Source organism: Podarcis gaigeae (genome assembly GCF_964106915.1).
Source record: "Podarcis gaigeae genome assembly, chromosome: 8".
Classification (NCBI taxonomy): domain Eukaryota; kingdom Metazoa; phylum Chordata; class Lepidosauria; order Squamata; family Lacertidae; genus Podarcis; species Podarcis gaigeae.
In genome coordinates, this window is record NC_139684.1 from 75,291,768 (window position 1) to 75,315,128 (window position 23,361).

The window sequence follows — 23,361 nt, forward strand, 5'->3', positions numbered from 1 at the left end:
GCCCTATCTGTACATTTGTTCCTCCAAGTGATGTTTTAAATCCCTAATTAAATATTATCTCTGCCACCTCATTTTAAAAAAAACGAAACCAAACTGACCAGGGAAATTCACTGACCTGATGTGATGGGTAGAGGAGGTAGGAGTCAAGGGTGGGGGTGCATATTTTGCTTTGACGGACAGCTGTCAGTTTTAATGGCAGTTAGTCTTTCCCCAGAGCACTCCAGTCATGGATATTTGGGGAGAGATTTTGGCATCTTTCCCAATGGCCTGCTGTTTCCCAGCGAAGCATTTAAGATCAATACTCAGGTCAATTTTATTTCATTGTCACGATGAAGTTGTTTGCACTTTGAAATGTTGACTTGCTGAGCTGAGCCAAAAAGGCCTCACCAGATTCTGCATACTATTTAAGTGTGGCGATATTGTATTTTATGGAGTGGGGGGGGGGGGAGAAGTGCCCAGTTTTGAGTTGCCTCATAATGAACAATGTTCATGTTAGTGGATGAAGGAAGCAATAGGCTCAGGAAAGGAGAGCTGGTAGCAGACAGGGGCCCAAACTATAATAATAGTAATAATAATAATAATAATAATAATAATAATAATTTATTATTTATACCCCGCCCATCTGGCTGGGCCTCCCCAGCCACTCTGGGTGGCTTCCATAAAAACCAAAAATACAGTAAAATATCACACTTTAAAAACTTCCCTGAAGCCTTATTGTATACCTGCAAAGTGCTCCATAAAAAAGGGACATCCTGTTTTTTCACACTAGATTAAAGGTAAATGTAAAGGGACCCCTGACCATTAGGTCCAGTCATGGCCGACTCTGGGGTTGTGGCTCTCATCTCGCTTTATTGGCTGAGGGAGCCAGCATACAGCTTCCAGGTCACTTGGCCATCATAACTAAGCCACTTCTGGTGAACCAGAGCAGCGCACGGAAACACCGTTTACCTTCCCGCCAGAGCAATACCTATTTATCTACTTGCACTTTGACGTGCTTTCGAACTTCTAGGTTGGCAGGAGCAGGGACCGAGCAACGGGAGCTCACCCCATCATGGGGATTCGAACCGCCAACCTTCTGATCAGCAAGTCCAAGGCTCTGTGGTTTAACCCGCAGTGCCACCCGCATCACACAAAATTATGGAAACTATTTGGGGTATCACAATCTCGTGCTCTATCACCCTGAAAAAGTACTGGGGGCGGTGGCGAGTGAGGCACAGGTCACGTGACTCACCCAGGAGTGCATCAGATAAAAATGATTTCATTTTTTAAAATGTTCAAAAAAATCTAAAACAGTATTAAAAGCAATTCTGCTGTTGTGCCCCAGGTTCACAGGTGACATCATTGGAGAAGCCATTCTCCAGGAGAGGACTAAAATTCACCAACCATTCACGAGAATGTCAAAAGGTGGGCAGGGGAGAAAAGAAAATAATAACCCATCCCTTTAATTCTTTTCTTAAAAACATCAGATCAACCCTACAAAATGCATATTAAAATCACAAGTTACCAGTAATGCAGAAATAGAATGGAATTTTGGCTTAAAGCATGTAATAGTCATGAATCAGAAATAGATTTGTTCCCCTCTAGGTGAAATCCCATAGGAGAGCCTCAATAACAGTTTCTATGAGTGGGGATGGCCTTCATTGCTCTGCATAGTTCATTGCTCTTCTCAATAAAGAGCCATGTCAGAAAAGTACTCAAAACAGTACTGGAACTTTCATTAGTAAATTAAAGTGTACAAAAGAATGGTACAAATTTGCCAAATGTATTTTGTTTACTACATACGAATGGCCCGTTACTGAATTTTGTTTCGGTTTCAACATAGAATCTACTGAGCCCTGGGTTCTGCAGAAACAGCCACAAGTGGCACACAGGTGCATTTCAAGTTTGCCCATTTCCCCATCTCCTTTCCTTTTGTGAAACCTTTTCTCTCCCTTCCTCCAGAGGCCTTTCCTGTTTTGCAATGTGAGACTTGCGATGCCACCGGCATCAGCTGCACCGGAAAGAAGGAGATTTGCAGGGCTGATCAACACCTCTGTTTTGTCCTTTCAAGGAATGTGACAATAGGTGGGTAAGAGAGGTCATCAGCCAGTCCAGGCTGGTGAACAGGTCAAAGTTTCGCATGAGCTGCGTGCCCAGAGCAGGGAGGGGCCAAGAGATCAACTTATAGAAGGAACTGCATATGGTACTGGGAGCAGTGACTCCTCCTCTCACCTTTACCTTTTGTTTTATATGTGCAGGAGGGAACATCGTGCATTTCATTCTTAAGGGCTGCACCGCCAGCTGTCAGCTTCCAAAGGACATTATACCTCAGCCTAGCAGTGTAGATTCGAGGATTAACTGCAACAACAAGGCTGCTCCTTCTTCTGGGTCTTTCATCTTGGCTACTTTTGGATTTCTGCTGATAGAAGTTCTCTTGTAAATAAGCCTTCATCATGATTTAGCAGTGAATAAAGGCCTCCTTGTTGTTTTCCTGTGACCTTCTCTGGGTCCATTTTTCCCCACCTGTCTATATTGACACTGTGATGATTTTGCTGCCCATTGATGCTGTGGTTTTGGTGCTGTTTTGTTGGGTTATTTGACTTTCACTGTGATACATTGCTCTTTTCTCTCATTTTGTTCCATCCTTCATGCTTTTAAATTCTGAAACAATGGGAGAACTGAAACACAGCTATCTAAAATTCACGTTTCCCTGAATTTTGAAATGTGGTGTGTACATGTGGATAAAAATGCATATGCCATGGTAAAGTGTGCATAAGAATGCACCTGTTAAGGGAAGATCATGTGCAAAAATGCATTATATCAGGGGAAATGGGTTTTGCAAAAATGTTCACTCAGGAGCATCTACTAGGCCTAAAAATTTCGTCTGTCCGTCTATCTCTCTCTCTCTCTCTCTCTCTCTCTCTCTCTCTCTCTCTCTATCTATCATCTATCTATCTAATCTATCTATCTAAGGTATGGACACATCAACCTCAATTACGGTGAACAAGGGTGTATAAAGCTCAATTTTTCAAAACTGGGATTTGTGGCTAGTTCTCATGCCTAATTTAAATGCACAAACAAATATGATTTTTTTGGTACTGATTAATTTTAAAAATTCAATGAATTTTATGAATGAAGTGATGCAAAACTGACATGGGAGGAAAACCAATCCATCTCAACAAATACTGTATGAAGCTGCAGTTTGAGGGACTAATGGCATTACCATAAATCAGGGATGGAGAAGCTATGGTCCTCCCAATGTAGTTGGACTTCAGCTCCCATCAGTCCTGGCCAGTATTGCCAATGGTCAGGAATGAGTTGTAGTCCAGCTGTGTCTGGAGGGCTACAGATTCCTCCCTGTTGCTGTAAATGCTTTGGAAATAGCACAGACTAGATCGCTCTGCAAATTATATTCTTTTCCATTTGGAATCCCTCCAGCTTTTATTGCATTCAGGGAATGAATAACCTTCAATTAAGAGAAGAGTACATTGTGCTCAGTTGAAGTACATTAACAGAACTGCTATCCTGCCAAATCAGTGCTTATTGAAAATGTGCTATAATATAAGGATAAGGATGAGCACTGGAAGACAGATCAAAACTGTATTTGGTGGGGTGGGTGGGGAGAAGCAATGAAAGTATTGGTTGCTCTGGAGGGGTTTGAACTTGACAATGTTCTTTAAATTTCCCTGTAGGTTCTACTTATTGGTTTCATTAAGCAATGTGTTAATTGAATTACATGCTCAAGTTCTGCCAGCTGCAATTCTGGATGCATGTTGCAAAAAGCCTCGAGGGGCAAAGATCCGCCACCTTTCCCCTCACTCAGTCAGGAATGGGGAGTAGGCTGGGTCTCTTCACGACCCCATGTGATAGACCTCAAGCAGTAGGTGAAAAGAATTCCACCTTGTCCCATATATTCCTGCTTGGCATCTGTAATACCCAATAGGAGCACTGCTGCTGTGTTACCCTCTTCTCCACCCTGGTTAAATTGATTTCCTTCATGAACAGAAGTTTTATAAACTGGGGATTTCAGTCAGACTGAAATCCGCAGGCATCAGAAAAGGTTATTTATGTATGCAACAACTGCGGCCCATGTTTTGTTAGCCCCAAAATGGAAAGTGAGTGAGCGATTGGCAACTTAAGTTGACAAAATATGCACAACTTGCAGACTTAACATATAGAATAAGAGAGCAAACATACGTTTAAAGAAGACTGGAAAACATTTTTTGAGTCTATGGGAAATAATTGTGTGCAGCTGAAAATGCTGGCAGCATTAAGATAAATTCAACAGTGTCAATAATCTTTGACGGATGTAATAATGGAAAACGAACTGGAATAGTTTTTGTGAAATATGCAGGGATGTAAGATATGCAAAATGAACCATGGAAAGAGAAGTCATTGATATCTTAAGGACATAAAATGTTTGTTTGAAATTGTAAAACAGAAAATCTAATGAAAATTATGTATATACAGTGGTGCCTCGCTAGACGAAATTAATCCGTTCCGCGATTCTCTTCGTCTAGCGGTTTTTTCGTCTTGCGAAGCAAGCCCATTGACAGCTTAGCGGATTAGTGCTAGAGCTGTCAAGCGGCTTCCAGCGATCAGCTGTTAAGCGGCTTATCAGCGGAACAGCTGATAAGCGGCTTAGCGGCTTAGGAAAAGGGCAAAAAAAGCAAAAAAAAACCCGCTGGGGGACGCAAGATTTTTTCGTCTTGTGAAGCAACCCCATAGGGAAATTCGTTTTGCGAAGCGCCTCCAAAACAGAAAAACCCTTTCGTGTAGCGGGTTTTTCGTCTTGCGAGGCGTTCGTCTTGCGGGGCACCACTGTATAATTATGTTTTATAAATTGATTTCTTGGGTCTGCATATAGTGGACATTGCATTAAGTAATGCCATATGTCTTCTCATTTTCATCTTAACACACATCCCTTTGACTTTATGCACTTGCTAATAATAACAATTAGTAAATATAAATAATGAAAAAAATTAATAGACAGGCTTCTTGTCTAAGCCCAGTGTATTCATGGGTACTCCATTACACAATAACATCCTTCGTTTGGTTGATTGGTTTCACAATTTTTGCTCTAGCTAACATCTGTCAGTTTTGTCAGTTCTCTCTTATCTTGTACAAAGACATTTCCCCCCAACACTCCTTCTATCTCTGGTTGATTATCAGGTCATTTTGCCTTATCATGCATCCTCACTCTCTTGGCTCAAACCCATTATCTCTGCTCTCAATGCACACTAAGATAGTGTTGCACACTGCCCCAACCTCAAAGTGATGTGAGATCCCAGGAGTTCCAGGCATTTACCCAGGATTTGGTTTCCTTGAAATGAGGGAAACAGAGGTACACAGAGACATGTCTGTTGTGCTGGGTTGAAAAGCTGAGTTTGGTGCTTCCCTGGAAACTTAACGGGGAGGACTGTTAATGCTGTGAGCCCCTCCATCCTACGCTCATGTTATGAGTTTGGGAGTGCCAGACCCGACCCCCAAATTCCTGCATCCAGTAGGAGTTTGAATTTACTCAATGCTTGGAATCTTAACCTGAGTGTGCGTGTTAAAATATAAGGCCGACCAACTTCCCGAGTTCAGGAAATCACCTGGGAGAAGAGCCATTAAGTGATCAAAAGGAAGGTAATGGGTCATTAACAAAGTAAAGACTTGGTGCCAGACAGCAGATGGGTGTGAGTTCCTCCTTCAACTGAAAGTAAGTCAGCCAGAAGACAATGCCAGATTTTTGGAGGTTGGGTTTGCAGTGGTGGTTATATGACTTAGGGGAAGAAGGTTGCAGTTGGTAAAATGCGGCAAGGCAGTGAGGGAGAGAGAATGATGGTGGATTTCTTTTTGCTTCCAAGGCTGCAGCAACTGGAGAAACAGGAACTTTTTGGAGTGTTTAATGCTGCGAGCCTCCCAATCACAGGCTCAGGTTGTATATATGCATGAACAAAGCATACATTAGAAAGACACCACAGTCTCTGTTGTGCCTCATTCTCAAAAGGAAACACGAACTCTAGGCAAGTGCGTGGAACCCCTGGAATCTTGCACCACTCGGAGATTGGAGTGGCATGTAATACACATTATCAATACAGTGGTACCTCGGGTTAAGTACTTAATTCAGTCTGGAGGTCTGTTCTTAACCTGAAGCACCACTTTAGCTAATGGGGCCTCCTCCTGCTGCTGCACTGCCGGAGCATGATTTCTGTTCACATCCTGAAGCAAAGTTCTTAACCCGAGGCACTATTTCTGGGTTGGCGGAGTCTGTAACCTGAAGCGTATGTAACTTGAAGCGTATGTAACCCGAGGTACCACTGTATGTGTGAATAGAACCATAGATCCTCAAGATACCACAGTCTCTATTCATCTTCATTCCAAGGAAAGCAGACAGCTGGGTAAGCACAGCCCCCCCCCCCCGAGCCTCTCAGAGCTCATAGACTGGAGTGCGTGCAACAATTTTCTCTTTCTGCAAGACACAGCCAATAAAGGAAGCGGCAGAGCCCATTATTGCTGGATCCAGTAATACACATGCCTATCCACCATCAATCCTGGTGGGATCTGGAGGAATAAATCATTCCCCCCCTCCCCAAACAAGGAGGTCAGGTAGACAGACAGTTGCTTTAAAAACAACCCAAGGTTTTAGCTAAATTGAATTGGCACGCGGTACTGTGGCCAGTGCCAAAAACAATTTGAAAACAGACCACTTCAGGAAGTCTTTTGCATTTAGCAGCAAGCGGCGGCGAAGTGGGAGGCTCTTTCTCTCATGAACTGCAGAAACAAAATAATAATAAATAAAAATGCAGAAGCTAGGTGCCGGCATTTTGGAAAGGACCCCAAGCTGGGTCTAGGCTGGGGAGGGTGGACATTGCTTCTGCGTGTCTCCCAACGTTTCCTCTGCTGTGTCCAAACCTTGAGGTTTCCTGGAGTTGCTTAGCATCTCACCTGAATAGAGGAACACACAGCTTCCTCATTTGGGCCTTTTTTGGAGAAGCTTCACAGATACCGCCCTCATTTGGCCCGAGTCAATTTGATGGGGAGCAGGGGCAGGGTGGAGGGTGGAGTAGCTGGTGTGTTGCTCCTCCCCCTTTCTGGGGAAGAAAAATACTTCTCCCTTTTATTCTGCAAAACATTCTCAGCTGCCTCAGACAGTGGGAGGAGACCTTGGTGTGATCAAGGATTCCAAAGAAGCTCAGCTCCCAGTTCTGGACAACGTTTGGAATTGCCTCTGCCTCCTTCATAGCTGCTGGTGAGTACTTTCGACTGCTTGGCATGGAAGACTTTAGGGCCTCAGGTGGGGTGGCTGGCTTCCATTATCCCTGGAAATTCACCCCATGCTACCATTAAAACCTATCTTCCTCTCCAGATTGCCCTCTCATCCAGCGTAGGAATAAGCAAGCTGTAGCACGTTCCAATTAGCAAATTGATGAGCATCTCCCTGCTAATATATGAAAGCAGGAACAGCAGAGGAGATGTGTTGAGTGAAAACCTATCAGCTTGGTCTCTGGTACCAGTGGCGTAGTGTGGGTTGTCAGCACCTGGGGCAAGGCAAGTAATTTGCGCCCCCTAACCCTAACCCCCAGATGTTGCGCCCGGTGCGGCCGGCCCCCCCTGCACCCCCCACGCTACGCCACTGTCTGGTATAGCTTGTTGACTGGCACCTGCTAGTTACTGAACATGCCCCAGCTCTTTGGGTGGGGCTGGAAAGAAGGGACTCTCCTTCCTTGGAGGTTTTTAAGCAGAGGTTGGGTGGCCACCTGCCATGGATGCTTTAGCCGAGATTTCTGCATTGCAGGGGGTTGGACTTGATGCCCCTTGGCTCCCTTCCAGGTCTAAGATTCTATGATTCCATGAATGGGGAGATACATTATTTTTTTCATCAAGGCTCACAACAATGTGGTTGCGGCTGAGTAACAGAGCATCTGCTTTGTATGCCCCAAAGTCCCAGGTTCAATCCCGGGCATCTCCTCTGCTGGATAATCAAATACTTAAAAGTGTCTAATTAATACCTCTGCCTCTGCTGATAAATCAGTTCATGATTGCCCCAAGACCTGGGGAGCTGCTGCTGATCTAGGTGGACCAAAGGTTTGGCTCAACATGAGGCAGTTTCCTATCCAAAGACGGTTTGCAAGAAAAAAAAATGGAGATGTCTCATTTAGCGCCAAGTGAATGCTGTTGCTTTTTAAAGGGGAAGATGAACATTGCTTTACAGGCTGGCATTGGGGAGTTGCCTGCTCCCCTTTGCTCATCATGCACAGTTGGGAGTTTGTACTATTAAAAAAAATAAGTGCTGTTAGGTTTCCAGCAGTCTCTGTGCATGAGGAGAAAATGAAACAATCTCGCACAGAAGACTGGCCTCGGAAAAGGTGCAGGATGCGAAACATTCCGTGAGTTTCTGAATGATAATTGGAACTGAGTCTGTGGCTTGATTGGCTGTTTGTGAGAGAGGAAGAAAATGAGACATCAAAGGCGAGCGGCTGGGGAGAGAGAGGAGACAAATTTGCTGCTTGCAACCATGTTAGGAAATTTCCAAATACAGAGAGTTTTAATTCATAACTTTATTTATATAGGAACCTTATGGATGTCTGACCAGACTTTGGGGGGCCATGATTTCTGGGGCAACACAAATCTGAGGTTCGAAATCCAGGAGTGACTTTGGCCTCCTGCTGCATCTCAGTGTTTGACTATTGGGGAGCCTGAACCTTCTGGTCTCTTCTAAACAATCCCACCCAAGGTCCTTCTTTACTGATTGATCCCTGGATGAAAGTTGAGAGTGAGGGAGGGAAGAGCTATTTTGGCCATCATGCAGAACGAGGTGTCTGACTGAGGTGGGAGCATTGCAGCTGGGGTGTGGCTGGAGGGGGGGCTAAAGACCGGGGTTTCCCACTCCCTCATTCAGCTCAATTGTGGGTGCCCTCTGGGCAAGTCACTATCTCTCACCACAACCTACTTTGCAGGGTTGTTGTGAGGATAAATTGGACAGGAGAGAAATCACACATGCTGCAGCCTTGAGCTCCTTGAAGGAAAAGGATGCATGTCTTGTTATTTTTTTAAAAAAACTGAATTAACTATCTTCCCTAACGTGTAAACAAACCCACAAGGAGGATAGGCAAAAACTCCAACCTTGCAGGAGACTTGCGGACAAGGGTGAAATAGTTCTGCGAAGCCCCTTCTCAGGCAGAGCTGGTAATCATAACACAAGGAAGACAGCAGTGAAGGCACAAGCAGTGCTCATCAATAGAAACAACCTTTTTGAATATTTATACATTTCAAAAACGTATTTATGGGAAAGCTGTATACTGGGGAGAGGGGGGGGGAGGTTTAGGACAATAGTGCTAAAGCTCTCCCACCCTGACGGACCTCCTGAAAATTGTTGGGGGTCTCAGCAGGCTACTTAATAAACTACTTTTATTCCACAGATGGAAGAACATGCAGGATCCATACTTCAATACCTTTCTAATGCGATGGATGTGGGTGTGTTTGTGAGCCAAGTTCTAGGAAGGCAGGACAGGGCAGAGATATTATGGGCTGTTCGGCAGCCTTTTTATGTGCACTGCCTGAACGAAAGCTTGGAAGACCACAGTTTGAGGAGCAGTGTATTGTAGCGGTTAGAGCATTGCAGTAGGACTTGGGAGGTGCCCCTGAATTATCACAACCTTGAACTCTTTGGAGGAAACAGGGGTTATACAAATAATAACAATCAAGCAAACCTCTGGCTTAGGATAGCCACACACTGGCAAAACTGGGCATCTCCCCCTTAATAATTGAATGATGGCCTCTAGAAGGGAGTAGGAGAGAGCGAAAACCATGGTTGCTTGGACAGAACCTTGTGCAGAGCTTGGGAACTCATCCTCCCTGATCATTGACTGTGATGGGAGGGGATGCTGGGAACATCCTCTAGAGCAGAGTTCCCCAAACTTAGGTCTCTAGCTGTTTTTGGACTACAACTCCCATCATCCCTAGCTAGCAGGACCGGTGGTCAGGGATGATGGGAACTGTAGTTCAAAACCAGCTGGAGACCCAAGTTTGAGAAACCCTCTTCTAGAGGGTCAGAGGTTTCCCAGTCTGAGATCCAGTGTAGAATTTGGAGCAGGGGTGGCAACTTGAATAAAATAAGGGGGGCAGGTAAGGCTCACCTCACATAATCAATCACATGATGCAGTGCGCACACACCATTTGAATGGCAATGCCTATCAACTTTGAGGGAGGATGGCCCTGTCAAATATTGGGGTGGGGGTGGGGGGCCTGAAGGGACCTCGGCCGCTAGCAGTTGGCTCTGGAGAGAGGTAGGTATAGCAGACCTTGACCTTCATGTGTTACAGCTGTAGCCACAGCTGGTAGCTGAGGGGCACAAATCACAGCAGTTCAGAGTTGATGGGCTCCTTAGACCTCAGTTCTGTTTCTAGCAAGGCCTAGGGAAGCTTTTTGCACCCAAGGGCCACATTCTCTCCTGGGCAACCTCCCGTGGGCCACATATCAGTGATGGGTGTGGCAGAGGCAAAAGTAGTCAGAGCAACAAATGGGTGGTTGTTTATTGCCTTTGTACAGTAGACTACTTTCAACACACATTCACACACACACACGGAATGAGCTTCCTCTTATTTTAATTAACTAACGGCTTTCTGGAGAGCCTCCCCCCTCCATTGAACCTCACTGCAGTACTTCAGACAGTGGTTTGGCAACCACTCCCTGAACAGCTTGCCTAGGCAGTCTGTCATCACACTGAAGTGGGCCACCTACTGGTGGCCCTGTGAACTGCAGCTTAACAACAGCCTTACGTGTACACACGCACACACAGTAAAACTGATTCATTTTTTTACCCACACTGTCATAAACTCTATACAAACGAGAGGTCCTTTCATTAGCTCAAAAACATACTGCCTGATATATCCTTGATATTCATTGTTCCAGAACAGAATGAAAAATGCCTGCCATTCCAGAAATTTCATAAAATCATAGAATCGTAGAACTGGAAGATACCCCAATGGTCATCTAGTCCAATCCTCTTCTGATGCAGGAATTTAAACTTAAGAGGAATTTGCTTGCTTCTGAAACATGTCACCTTCACCATTACTGAAAGCACAAAAAACAATGTGCAGACTTATTCAGTTTATTTCTACTTGTTTTGCATCTCCTTCCATGGAAATTTTTAAGCAGAGGTTGGGTGGCCATCTGTCGTGGATGCTTTAGCTGAGATTCCTGCATTGCAGGGGGTTGGACTAGATGACCTGAGGGGGCCCTTCAAATTCTACAATTCTATGATTCTATAGTAGTAATAATAATAAAATTAATAATAACTTTTATTTATACCCTGCCCTCCCCGGCTCAGGGCAGCTAACACCAGTAAAATTACGGTAAAAACATAATAGGGGAAAAAAACTCAATTTAAAATACAGGTTAAAATGCAATTTAAAATGCAGCCTCATTTTAAAAGTAGCTCATAGATCAAAACCATAAGGGGAGGGAAAACATAAGGGTCAGACTGAGTCCAAAACCAAAGGCCAGCGGAACATAGTTTTCCATAGTGAGGAACCTCTGAGTAGGATTTCCAGTTCTGGAAGATCAGGGATTATATCTGAGGAAAAGTGGACATTTATCAGCCAGCATAAGGACTTTGTAGCCATTCAGGGTTTTTCTGCTGCTTTTCAGTGACATCTCCAACTTCTTTCCTTAGGAATGTGCCTGCTTCCTCACTGAATGTCTTTTGCATCTTATTTTCTTTTGCAGACATTTTGGTCCAAGGAACATCTTTCCTCAAACAGAGACTTTCCATCACCATGCAGGCTGCCCTGGGACTTCTCCTCTTTTCTGTGCTTCTTGCTGGAGGTAATTAGAGATGTCCAGTTCATTTTCATGAGAACCAGCCCAATTTGAACTTTACAAGAGCCTTGACCTAGCCTTCAAAATTTGAGCCTGTGGGTCTCCAACCCCCACAATAAAAAAACAGAAAATTGTAGAGTTGGAGGGAACAACAAGGATCATCTATCCCAGTGTTTCCCAACCTTTTCCCCACTGTGGCCCCCTTCCAATCTTGTTTTCTTCCTGTGCCCCCCCCCCACATGGGTGTAGTCAAGGGGGGCAGGGAACAGTGGCACCCCAATAAGTAATATATGGGAGAATTTTAAAAAGCAAGTGGTCCTCACTGACCTGGTGCAAAAAGATCTTGTCATCTGGAGGAGCCCTGGCTCCCTAGATAAAACACTATAGCCCCCCACACCCTTACCTGGGAGTCAGGCCCACTGAACTCTGTGTGACTTTCTTCTGAGTAGACACTTAGTTATTTCCTAGATGCAAGTCAGCAGCACCAGATGACCCTGCTTGGCTAGGTGCTGGGGTGGATTTCTGTTCTGTTGTTCTTCCCAATGGGAAGAGGGGGGAAAAGGGGGGAATTTTAGGGCATCATAATGTCTGCCATAATAATGTATGTTTGTATTATGCACATACATAATAATGTATGTACTGGGTTGTTTTCCTGGAGGAGGGCTGGGATTACCATAGTAATCCCATAGTAAGATTACCATACAGGATTATATTATATTTTAGGGCAAATTAAAGACTTCCCCTACATTATTCCTAGTGGTGAGAAGAGGGGAAAGAAGGAAAATATGCGAATGGTTTAGAGGGCACAGCATAATGCCATCCCTCATCTCCCATCAAAAGGCAGCTAATTGCTCAGTTGTGTTATCATTTCTGGCTTTATTTTACACACACCCTTTTTATTCCCTTTTCCCAGCTAGTTCTTTGGAATGTGAAGTATGCAGCAGTAATGCTAAAACTTGCTCTGGACGAAAGGTGACTTGTGAAGATAAGAATGATGTCTGCCAACATTTAGTGACTGAAGTCAGTGGTAAGTGAGAGGGAGCCTAAGTCTTTCTCAGCCAATGGTAACGCTGTGCTGTGCATTATCCTCGGGAATATATGAAGTAGCCTAGTGGGTGTAGCGATGGTTGAATGCGGGGAATGTATGGTCATCCAACACCCAGCACCCCTGACCCTCAACCATGCTGGCTGAGGCTGATGGGAGATGGAGCCCCAACAATACCTGTAAGGCCACACCTTCCCCACCAGTGAAGAAAGGACAAGTGTGTGGTGGGTCCACCAATGTCTGGAAGGGCACTGACATATATGGATTCAAGTTTGGCTCACCTGCGTTTTGCTTCAAAGACATGTCCAATTTTATTTTTGAACTACAGCCCTTTCCTGGGGGAAGAGGAAAATTTCAGAGCAAACTTTTCAAATGCAAGAAGAATTTGGAGAGAGAGAGAGGGGAAGGGGCTTATAATTGCAGTGGGGGCTTCTTTCCTCCTTCTGTTTTCTGTTTTCTTTTCAGTTTAAATTTTTTATTTTCAAAGTTTCAAAAAACCCCACAATTTTACACACACACACACACACACACACACACACACACACACACGTTTACATTAAGCCATAATCCATATCTGTACATTTATGGGGTACCCTGAACCCCCGGACTTCCCCCCACCTCTCCCTTGGCTTCCAAAATTTATCTTTCTTTTATACTGCATCTAATTACATTTATTTAAATTATTACACATCAATTTTATCCTTTGTCGTTTTAAATTACAAGTGCCATATACTCCTGCTAACCTTTTTAAATGTTTACAGTGTTCTTTAACATATTCTATAAAATTATGCCATTCTTTGTCGAATTTATTATCCTCTTGGTGCCTGATTTTCCCAGTCAGCCTTGCCATTTCCGCATAGTCCATCATTATCCATTCTTCTTTTGATGGGGTTCTTTCTTCTTTCCATCCCCGGACAAATAATATTCTCAGCTTCTTTCCTCCTTTCATTGCCGCTGTCATGATCATTTTTACCATTCCCCCCTCCCCCCAATTGGCGGTGTAGGAGCAGAGATTTGGCTAATGCCACAGTCGTTCTGCTTTCCCGCAGAACTCTGCCTTTTGCTGCTGACAGCTTGAATGACACTTAAACATACAGAAAAGAGAAGAGAGAGAAAAAGATCCCCCTTCCCCTTAGTCACGTTTGCAATCAGTCTCCCCAACTGCAGACTCATTCCACACAAACACACAAAAAGGAACCAGCACCTGTGAATGGGGAATGATCCACAGCCATTAATAGCTGGAATTGATGTGGAAGCATTTCCCCCACCCCATGACCACAAAGAAAGTACTGCAATGCACTTAAGGATCCTTTTATGGGATATTTATTAGCAACCTTTAGCGTCAACCCTTCTCAAACTTGCTTCCAGTAAGATGTCTTAATGCACAGTGCACCATCAATTTCAAATCCCAAAACAACACTGCTCATCTTAAATTTGCCCCGTACGGGAAAGTTGCACAGTCCTTAGTTAAATTCTGGGATTTGCTTCCATTATGCAGTAGTGGCTACCAACTGGGACAGCTGCCCCATTTAAAGGGGGATTAAGAAAATGCATTGTGCATCCAGCTTTCCACGGCTACTAGATATGACATATATCTAGTACCTCCAGTGTCAGAGACAGCATGCATCTGAATATCAGCTGCTGAGGAAAACATGTTGGGAAAGTGCATATCTTGCTTCTGGTCCGTAGGAATCTGGTTAGCTATTGTAGGAACAAAAGTAAGGACTTTGACTTCATCTAGTGGGATCCTTTTTCTGTTCTTTCAATAAAAATAAGATTGATTTTGAAAAACCCTTAACCGGCAGCAATATGACAAAAACACCCAACGCAGTCTCAAAGTAGTGATGTAGTACATCTTCAGGGCCGGTTCACCCATGAGGCAAGCTGAAGTGACAGCATCAGGCAGCAGACTCCACATGGGCAGCAGATCCATCTCCCCAGCAGCCCCCTCCCAATGCCGCCTCTGCAGATGCCCGTTGGCGAATAGGAGGCACTGCTGGTTTCCTCCTGCTCTTGTTCCTGATGTAGATCTTCTCTCACACCTTCTTCACTGGCTGGGGGGGGGGGAATGGGAACACTACCACCATTTTGTGGTTTGCCTCAGATGCCACCATGTCTTGGACTAGCCTTGTGTGTCCCTGTTCTCAGAAACATCCCAAGGAGCCTTTGCGATAAATTCATACGAACACCGTCATATCTTGCTGCGAGTAGAATAAGACGTGTTCTTGTGATTATTTCATGTGGCTCTGATTTTGTTCGCCTCCTTGAGCATGCAACGGAAAAGAATGGATGCCAGTGGCATGAAAATGTATTGTCTGGGCCATAATGGCTTGGAACGTTGATTCTGCGGATAACCCATCTTTCTTTTCTACATCCAGGGACGTTCCGCGTCGAAAAGAAGTGTGAGAAGAAGGCTACGTGTGAGTCTTTTAAAAACCAGATAGGGAAGTCTGCACCTGGTCAATTTACGGGAGTAGTCAATGAAATTGTGTGTGACAAGGCCCCTTCACCTTATGCATCGCTCCTCCTGGCCCTCTCTGGGCTCCTGCTGAAGAATGTCCTCTTCTAATGGACCACGTGCAGCAACTCAGCATGAAAAAACGCTTCCACCGCATTACTTGCTCGCATGCCATCTTCTTTGAACTTGCTCCTTTGGCTTTCCAACTGTTTTTGTCCTCCTGTATGATTGGCTGAATGGAAATGAATAAAAAAATGATACCTGGAGGGAGAAAAGAGTACCTGCTTCTCTTCATTTGGGAATGAGGGGTAGGTGAGGAAGGAATCCCCCCCACCATTCACACTGGCTAGCTCAAGGTGTGACAACCTCCAGATGTACCACACCGTCTGGGCTAGGGAAGAACTGGCCCTCAGCCTAATTAGGACTGCCCCTTGACCCCTCAAATGGCCCACAAGGCCATTTTGTTTTCTTTTTCTTTACAAACCATGCCCACCTGTCAGTCATGTGACATTGCCTTTCAATCATCCTGGCCATCTGCTATTGACGCTGATGATTTGTGCCTCACTGCAGTGGCAAGTAGAGCTTCAGCCGCTGCATTCCGTGAGGCTTTTGTTCTTCACCCCCCCCCCCCTTATTTCTTCATTTGAAATAGATGCATCCTTTGCTAAGGTTATTGTTGTTGTTCAGTTGTTTAGTCATGTCCGACTCTTTGTGACCCCATGGACCAGAGCACACCAGGCACTCCTGTCTTACACTGCCTCCCGCAGTTTGGTGAAACTCATGCTGGTAGCTTCGAGAACACTGTCCAACCATCTCGTCCTCTGTTGTCCCCTTCTCCTTGTGCCCTCCATCTTTCCCAACACCAGAGTCTTTTCCAGGGAGTCTTCTCTTCTCATGAGGTGGCCAAAGTATTGGAGCATCAGCTTCAGGATTTGTCCTTCCAATGAGCACTCAGGGCTGATTTCCTTAAGAATGGATAGGTTTGATCTTCTTGCAGTCCATGGGACTCTCAAGAGTCTCCTCCAGCACCATAATTCAAAAGCATCAATTCTTCGGCGATCAGCCTTCTTTATGGTCCATCTCTCACTTCCATACATCACTACTGGGAAAACCATAGCTTTACCTATACGGACCTTTGTCGGCAAGGTGATGTCTCTGCTTTTTAAGATGCTGTCTAGGTTTGTCATCACTTTTCTCCCAAGAAGCGGACAATTCCACACACTCTTCCTTCTTCCCATCTAAGGCCAGGAGAGGCCTTTGGAGAAGCAGTGCAGGGGAGAAGGTGTTGGTCTTTAGATCTTTCTTTTTATTTGAAACCAGCTCTTGTGGGACTCAACTCAATTAAAGCTGACATTTGTGTGCATGCGTGTCTAGCATCAGGTAAAAACACAGCAAAACTAAAGTTGTGACTAAATTGTAGTGATTCGGTCCACATTAACACCACACATTGAAAAGCACCATGAGACCACACAGCTTCACCCAAAGAATTTTGGGAGCTGTAGTCTCTTAAGAGTGCAGATGATTGTTAGGATACCCCAATTCCTTTTAGAGTGCTACAATTTTCAGAGTTCTCCGGGAGGAGGGATTGATTGTTAAACTAGGGGTCTCCTGAAAATTCTCAGCACCTGTAACAAACTTCTTTTCCCAGGATGCTTTTGGGGGAAGATGTGACTGTTTAAAGTGTTACCTTTGTGCTTTAAATGTATGGTGTGAATGTGACCTTAATGAAGAGGTTTAGTTTAGAACACTTCCTGATTCTTTGTCAATTGTTGCTACTGCAACCTGATCTTAGCTAACAGCAGCAGTCCTATTATTTTGAAGGAGATTCCTCTCTGTTCTGTAACAGGAGCACACGGCAAAATGGGAGGTTAGGAATGGGGCTTTATATTTCTTTGTATCACAACCCTGGTGTGAAATTCCATGCCGTGGCTACATTCTGATTTAAACAGGCACTATTTGATTTATTTTAAATTTTTTAACCTTTCCCCTGCTCCTGATGCATTTGGCAACGATTGGATTTTCTTATTTAATTGATTTAATCTAACAGAATTTATATACTGTTGGATAGTAAGAAAAACCTCACAAAAATATAAAATAAAAATTTAAAATTATTAATAAAACCAGGTATTTAGGAATTGTTCAAAAGATGATTGAAATCAACAGAAGCTAAAATGAGATAAAACACATGGAACTTCTGCTTGCCTTAACAAAAAATCATGAGAGTTGAATAGTACAATTCAGACCATTTAGCCCAATCTACTACACAATGGTTCTATAATGAAGGATACAATTACAGGACCTTAGCAAAGCGTCATCTGGCCTCTACTTAAATGCTTGTGGTGAAATAGTCCCAAAGCTCCCAGGGCAGTCGATTCCCCTTCCTTAGCCTTTGGAAGCAAAGTGATGATAAGCCCATGATGGAGTCTGGAGGAAGAAGGTTTGGCAATAGTTTGCAGCATTCAGCGAGTGCAAGTTTCATCATCCAGGACCACGGACAGCTCCCAGGGAAGAGACAATTTGTGCTCTGTGTTAACTGAGCCATTATATCTGTGAGCCTCCAGATGTTGGGCTATTTTGCTGTGAAAACCAAAATGTCACTGCCTCCTTTCTACATTCAGAAAATCCAGTTAGACTTCAGCACTGACAATGGGAAACACTTCCCCCCAATTGTTTCTGATGCCACTTCTGTCACCTGCTGCCTAAGGCTACATTCACACCATAAATTAAAAGCAGTAGGATACCAATTTACACAGTCATGGCTTCCCCTGAAGAATTCTGGGAGCTGTTGTTTGGGACGGGTGTTGAGAGTTGTTAGGAGACCCCCTCCCCCATTCCTCTCTCAAAGCGGCAATTCCCAGCATTCCCTGGGAAAAGGGATTGATTGTTAAATTACTCCGAGAATGGCAGCTCTGTAAGGGGAAGAGGGGCCTCCTAATAAATCTCAGCAACCTTAGCAAATAACAGCTCGCAGAATTGTTTTGGGGAAGCTATGATTGTGCAAAGTGGTTCCAGAATGCTTTCAGTTGTCGGTGTGAATAACTTATTAGTCAGTTCCACCTGCCATTGGCTCTGGGTCCACCTGCTGTTAGGCACCCTGCCTCCAGCCCCACCAGTCCCAAATGAGGACAGTCACAACCATTAAAATTTTAATTGAACTGAACTTAACCCCAATCCCTAGTTATAGTCACCCTTGTGCCTAGTTCTGTTAATTTTAGGGGAGACAAGCAAGGAAGGAGCTTTCTCCACCAATCTGTTTGGTTAGGCACCCAAGGTGAAACAAATGTTTTCATGCATTTTTGCAAGTTGAGGATATTTCCAGGAATCTGTGGTCCCCTGGCGGAAAACTCAGATAAAAAATGACCACATAAGGAGATGCAATCTGAAATGCAAGGAGAGATAGTAATGGTTCTGGGTTTGCTGGAACTGGCATAGCAATTAAACTTGGCTGTTTCCTTAGGTGAGTCATCTGAAGTTACAGGAAAGAGCTGGCAGGTTCAACATCTGATTTAAAAAGCTCATTTCAAGCAATTTCCATGTGTTTGAATGAGAACAAAAGAAAAGACCAGCTGGATCTGGCCAAAGGGTTTTAAGTCCAGCCTCCTTCTCCCACAATGGCCAAACAGGTGCATTATACACGAGCATAATGCCATTCTCCCACTCATGAACCCCAGAAGCCACTATTCATAGGGGAGTTGCTCCAGCCCCTTGATAATTTTTGTTGGCCTTTTCTACACCTTTTGCAGTTCTACAGCTTCAGTTTGTGGTACAGTGACCAGAACTGAATATAGTATTCCCAGTATGGCTGCACCATAGATTTGCATAGAGGTACCGCTAGCGGAAAGGTACCCCTCTGGTGAGGGGACACATTGTGCTCCTTCTGGGGTAGTTTGTCTATCTTTGGTCCCCACCCTGCATTCAGCTGTCACCTGTGGCTCCTAGAAGCTGTCAGCATGCAACAGTAGCTACACCACCGGGAAATGGTTTTAACTGGACAGCTAAAACCAGGGGTCAGCAACCTAAGGCCGAGGGGTTGGAAGTGGCCTGTGGAGGTTGTTTGACCAGCCCCCGAGCCGCCGCCCCCGAACCAAGCTGCCTGCTTGTGCACTGCGCTAAACCGGTGAGCGGGGCGCGGGGACTCGCTTCAGTGGCACCGGAAATCACGTCTGTGCAGACGCAGACACCAGAAATTGCAGACGCGCACGCGTGATCTGGCACATGAAGGGATCCCCGCGGGACTGATCCGGCCCAGTCAAGATAAACTTTGCTGACCCCTGGCTAAAACAGGTGAGGGTAGTCAATGTTGGCAAAACGCCCTGGGGGTGCCTCTGAGCTTCCTCTGATGCTGCAGATGTGGTTTACAACAATCTCATCTGCAGCACCAGAGGAGTGAAATTGCTAACAGCCAACAGGTCTCAAACCCTTGGTGAGTTAGGGACTCACTCTGCAAGTGAAGACAGGCTCTGGTGGACTGAGTGGATGAGACCAATAGTGGGTCCAATGGTCAAGAAGGTGGTTTCTGCACATGCTGTAAGAGGGAAGAGAGGGGCAAACAGGGCTTGTCAACCTGGGAAGGTAGCCTATCTAGGAGAAGAAAAACTCTGATCCTAAACCTCCACTGCCTTGTGGGATATCTACAGGAGAAGAAAAGGCTAAGGAGTTAACCGTACACAAATCCCTAGACAGTTGGATGGCAACTTGTGCCCCTCCTTCCAGCAAGTTCTGCAGTCAAGCTGGTGCCAAAAGTATTGCTCTGCTTTCTTTTAGACCACATCAGCATGGCCAAGAGGGAGGTCTGATCGCCTAGACATCCCAGGACCTCCATTTACACTGCCCAGCTTTGCACCTTGGGGAGGTCACTTCAGTGCTGCTAACACAGCAGTTTGACTTCACTGCCAGAGGCACACTCCATTGTCTCTCGAGGCAGAGGGATGCCAACATCTCTGAAGTTAGTAGTTTTGTTTTTCGTTCCATTCCTGATGATTCCCAGAAGGGAATTTGCCCATTTCACAGCAGCCACACATCCTGCTATCAGCTGATTATACCAATCCAGTCAGGTCAAATCTTGCTTATTGACCCACCTTGTGACTCAGGTGTGGGTTTCAGAGCTTCACGGCAAAGGCTAACATCCTTGATGAAAGAGGATGTGGAAAGACATTTCCTGCCAATGTACCCAACCTCACCCAGTTACAATTTCCCAATCTATTTCTTTTCACCGAAAGTATATTTGCTGCAACAGGTTTGTGGTGTGTTTCCCAAGTTCCTCAGATGAGAGAGGACTTTTGTACTTGTTTATACTGAATTGTCTACTTCCTCTTCTTGCTTCTTCTTCTTGCTTCTTCTTCTTGCTTCTCCTCCTCCTCCTCCTCCTCCTCCTCCTCCTCCAGATCAACCACTCCCTCAACCTGGGAGATAGCAGGCTGGAAAGAACCTTAACCCAGTATGGAGCTTCGGAGAGCATAGCTTCAGCAAAGAATCACTTAGCACGGAACTGCTCAGGTTGATTTTGCAAGCTTTTATAGTAGGCAGCCCTACAGGATTGGCTCTCCAGGATCACCTGGTTTTCACCAACAACTGGCTCTGACCATGGAGGCAGAGCATAGCTATAATGGCTAGTAGCCTCCGATAGCCATTTGGTGGCCATCACTGACTCTTGTGGGTTCAGTTCAGTTTTGTGGGGTGGGCTCCATCCTGATGGCCTCAGAAGGCCCCTTGTTTGTATCATGTATTCAGATGGCCACCTTCCAGAGCAATCAATGCAGTGGATTAAGGATATAAAGAAGCCCAGAGAAAAGGTATCAAAATCAAGATGTTGAGTCCCAATTAGGCAATTGTATGCATACGAGGTTGCACCAACCAGAGTGGTCAGATTACATTTGCTGCGTAGAACAAGGATCCATTTGTTCCAGTGCAAAGGGCAAATATTTCCCATGATTTTCAATAGCCAGCCATTATACTTCTTTCTCTGTTAATAATTTCCTTCTCCCACTCCATGCCAAAACACTTCAAAGGCAACCCATACAGGAAGCCAAGCAGTCCATGTATAGGACAGGAAGGAGGTGAGTGCCTGGGATGTATGTATGTGTAGGTATTAAGGATGCGCACATCCCCCTTGACCCAACCTGAGTTGACTTGGGGAACACCCGACCTGGTCCATGGGGCAGAGCTAATGTTACACTGGTTTTGTAAGCCCTTATTAAACGTATGAGATGCTGAATCATCTTCCACCATCAGCCAAGAGCAGGAGGCTTCCATCCTGCTGGTGTCTGCTTCCCAAGGGCATTATCTGGGGGGAACATGCTGGCAAAGCAGACTCCTGTGGCTTTCCTGCCCCATACTCCATCCCCTGACAGCCCTGGGCCATTCTGTGATTTCCAGCCCAAAGCAATAAAGCACACCTGTTGTGGATGGGGACATCTGTTACTTGGTCAGAACAGCTGCTGCTGGGGAACCCATCAAAAGTACAGTCCACAGGCTTTCCTCACCTTAGCTTTGCACAGGCATAGAAATCAAGTCCTGTAACAAAGAAGAGGCTACAGTTGGGTAACATGGGGCACCAACCTGGGTCTCAGGTTATGGGTGCCCAGTGCACATGACGTGACATCATGATGTCACAGGTTCCAAGGTCTTGCAAGGCCTTGGATGTGACTTCCAGTGCTTCGTAGGGCACCAGAAGTTGTGTGAGAGGCCCTGCAGTGTGGGTGCTGAGCACTCACAACAATTTTTTGTGGGTGCCTGGGCCCCCAGAGCCCCCTATAGTTGGAACCCCTGTAGGTAACGAAGCAATAACTTTATCAGAAGAGCAAAAGTAACACCACAGCCATGGGCTGGAGGAAGAGCAAGGCCGTAGATTCAACTGTCAGTGTCAGCAAATTCCTTCACACTTCTTCACAGACATCCTAGCTTTTTTACAGTATCCTTTCGTTTATTATTCTCTTCATGTCTACTTTTACTGAACATGCCTCTTAGGTTATCTATCAATATATAGGCATAGCAGTAAGCTTTTCATCACGGGAACATGCTGGCAAAGCAGACCCTGCGGTTTTCCTGTCCAGTACGTCATCCCCTCACAGGCCATGGCCTCCTGCAATTTACACTGTCCACAGTTAACCATGGCTTATTACTGCTTTACCACAGATTATTGTTTATAAAAAGTGTTGTTTACATAGTCACACTGAGCACAGGTACAAGCTGCCTCTACATATGGATAGATGTCATTTGAAAGAGTATACACTTGTTGATTTGTGCATCTCAGTTGCTGCGTCCACGGGTACATACACTGCACACTCATTAAGCATTTCATGTGAATAACTGTGTGAGTGTACAGACCAGCTGTTTGTGTACACAGGTTCACAGATTGTACATTTGTTGAAAGTAACACATGAACCTTTGTTCCAGTTATTGAGTTGCACCATACTTCCGCTGGTGGTGCAATCTGGTTTGAAGGGCATAACAAAAGCAGCCGAACCATCCTCTGTGAATTATAGAGGTGAATGGAATTTAAAAATGCTGTATTTTCACATTTTTAATCAGCAACAATCCACGAATCATAGTTGAAGTCTTAGAAAAAGGACAGCATCAGCACTTTATGAAAGGAAAATATTCAGATGAAATGTTCTGGAATAACCAGATTTAAAACAAATGTTCAAAAGCACACAGTGATGGGGCTTGATGGAGATCCCTGGGAATCACAATCCAGGTTGGCACCACCACCAAGAAGGCCCTGAGTTATGTTACTGCCTGCTGCACCTCTGGTCCATGAACATTACCAAAATCCCTAAGGAATTAGAAATTAGAAATATCATTTAAAACCACACATACTTTCCCTCCATAGCATAAACAGTGTATTAATATGCAGATTGGTTTTGAACATACCCTTGTCAGATCTTGAACAATACCATAATATTAAAAACTCTGTAGACACATTATTCTGTTTCAGTACAGTCAAATGATCTGGGGGACACCACAATAATTAATGCTCTATTGTAGGCTTTTTATTCTCCCAAGACTATCAATAGTTTTTGCCATGCAGTAATGAGGTCTACTTTGAGTGGGAGATTTAAGGAAAGAAACA

General features: G+C 44.8%; 2 long non-coding RNA genes across 2 annotated transcripts; both read left to right on the forward strand.

Moving 5' to 3' along the window:
* Positions 1-1,940: 1,940 nt before the first annotated feature.
* Positions 1,941-2,476, forward strand: LOC310851289. The gene is made up of 2 exons (XR_014567690.1): positions 1,941-2,064; positions 2,238-2,476. It is a non-coding gene; the product is annotated as an uncharacterized lncRNA (long non-coding RNA).
* Positions 2,477-7,060: 4,584 nt separating this feature from the next.
* Positions 7,061-15,565, forward strand: LOC310851797. The gene is made up of 4 exons (XR_014567816.1): positions 7,061-7,216; positions 11,695-11,793; positions 12,701-12,814; positions 15,211-15,565. It is a non-coding gene; the product is annotated as an uncharacterized lncRNA (long non-coding RNA).
* Positions 15,566-23,361: the final 7,796 nt, after the last annotated feature.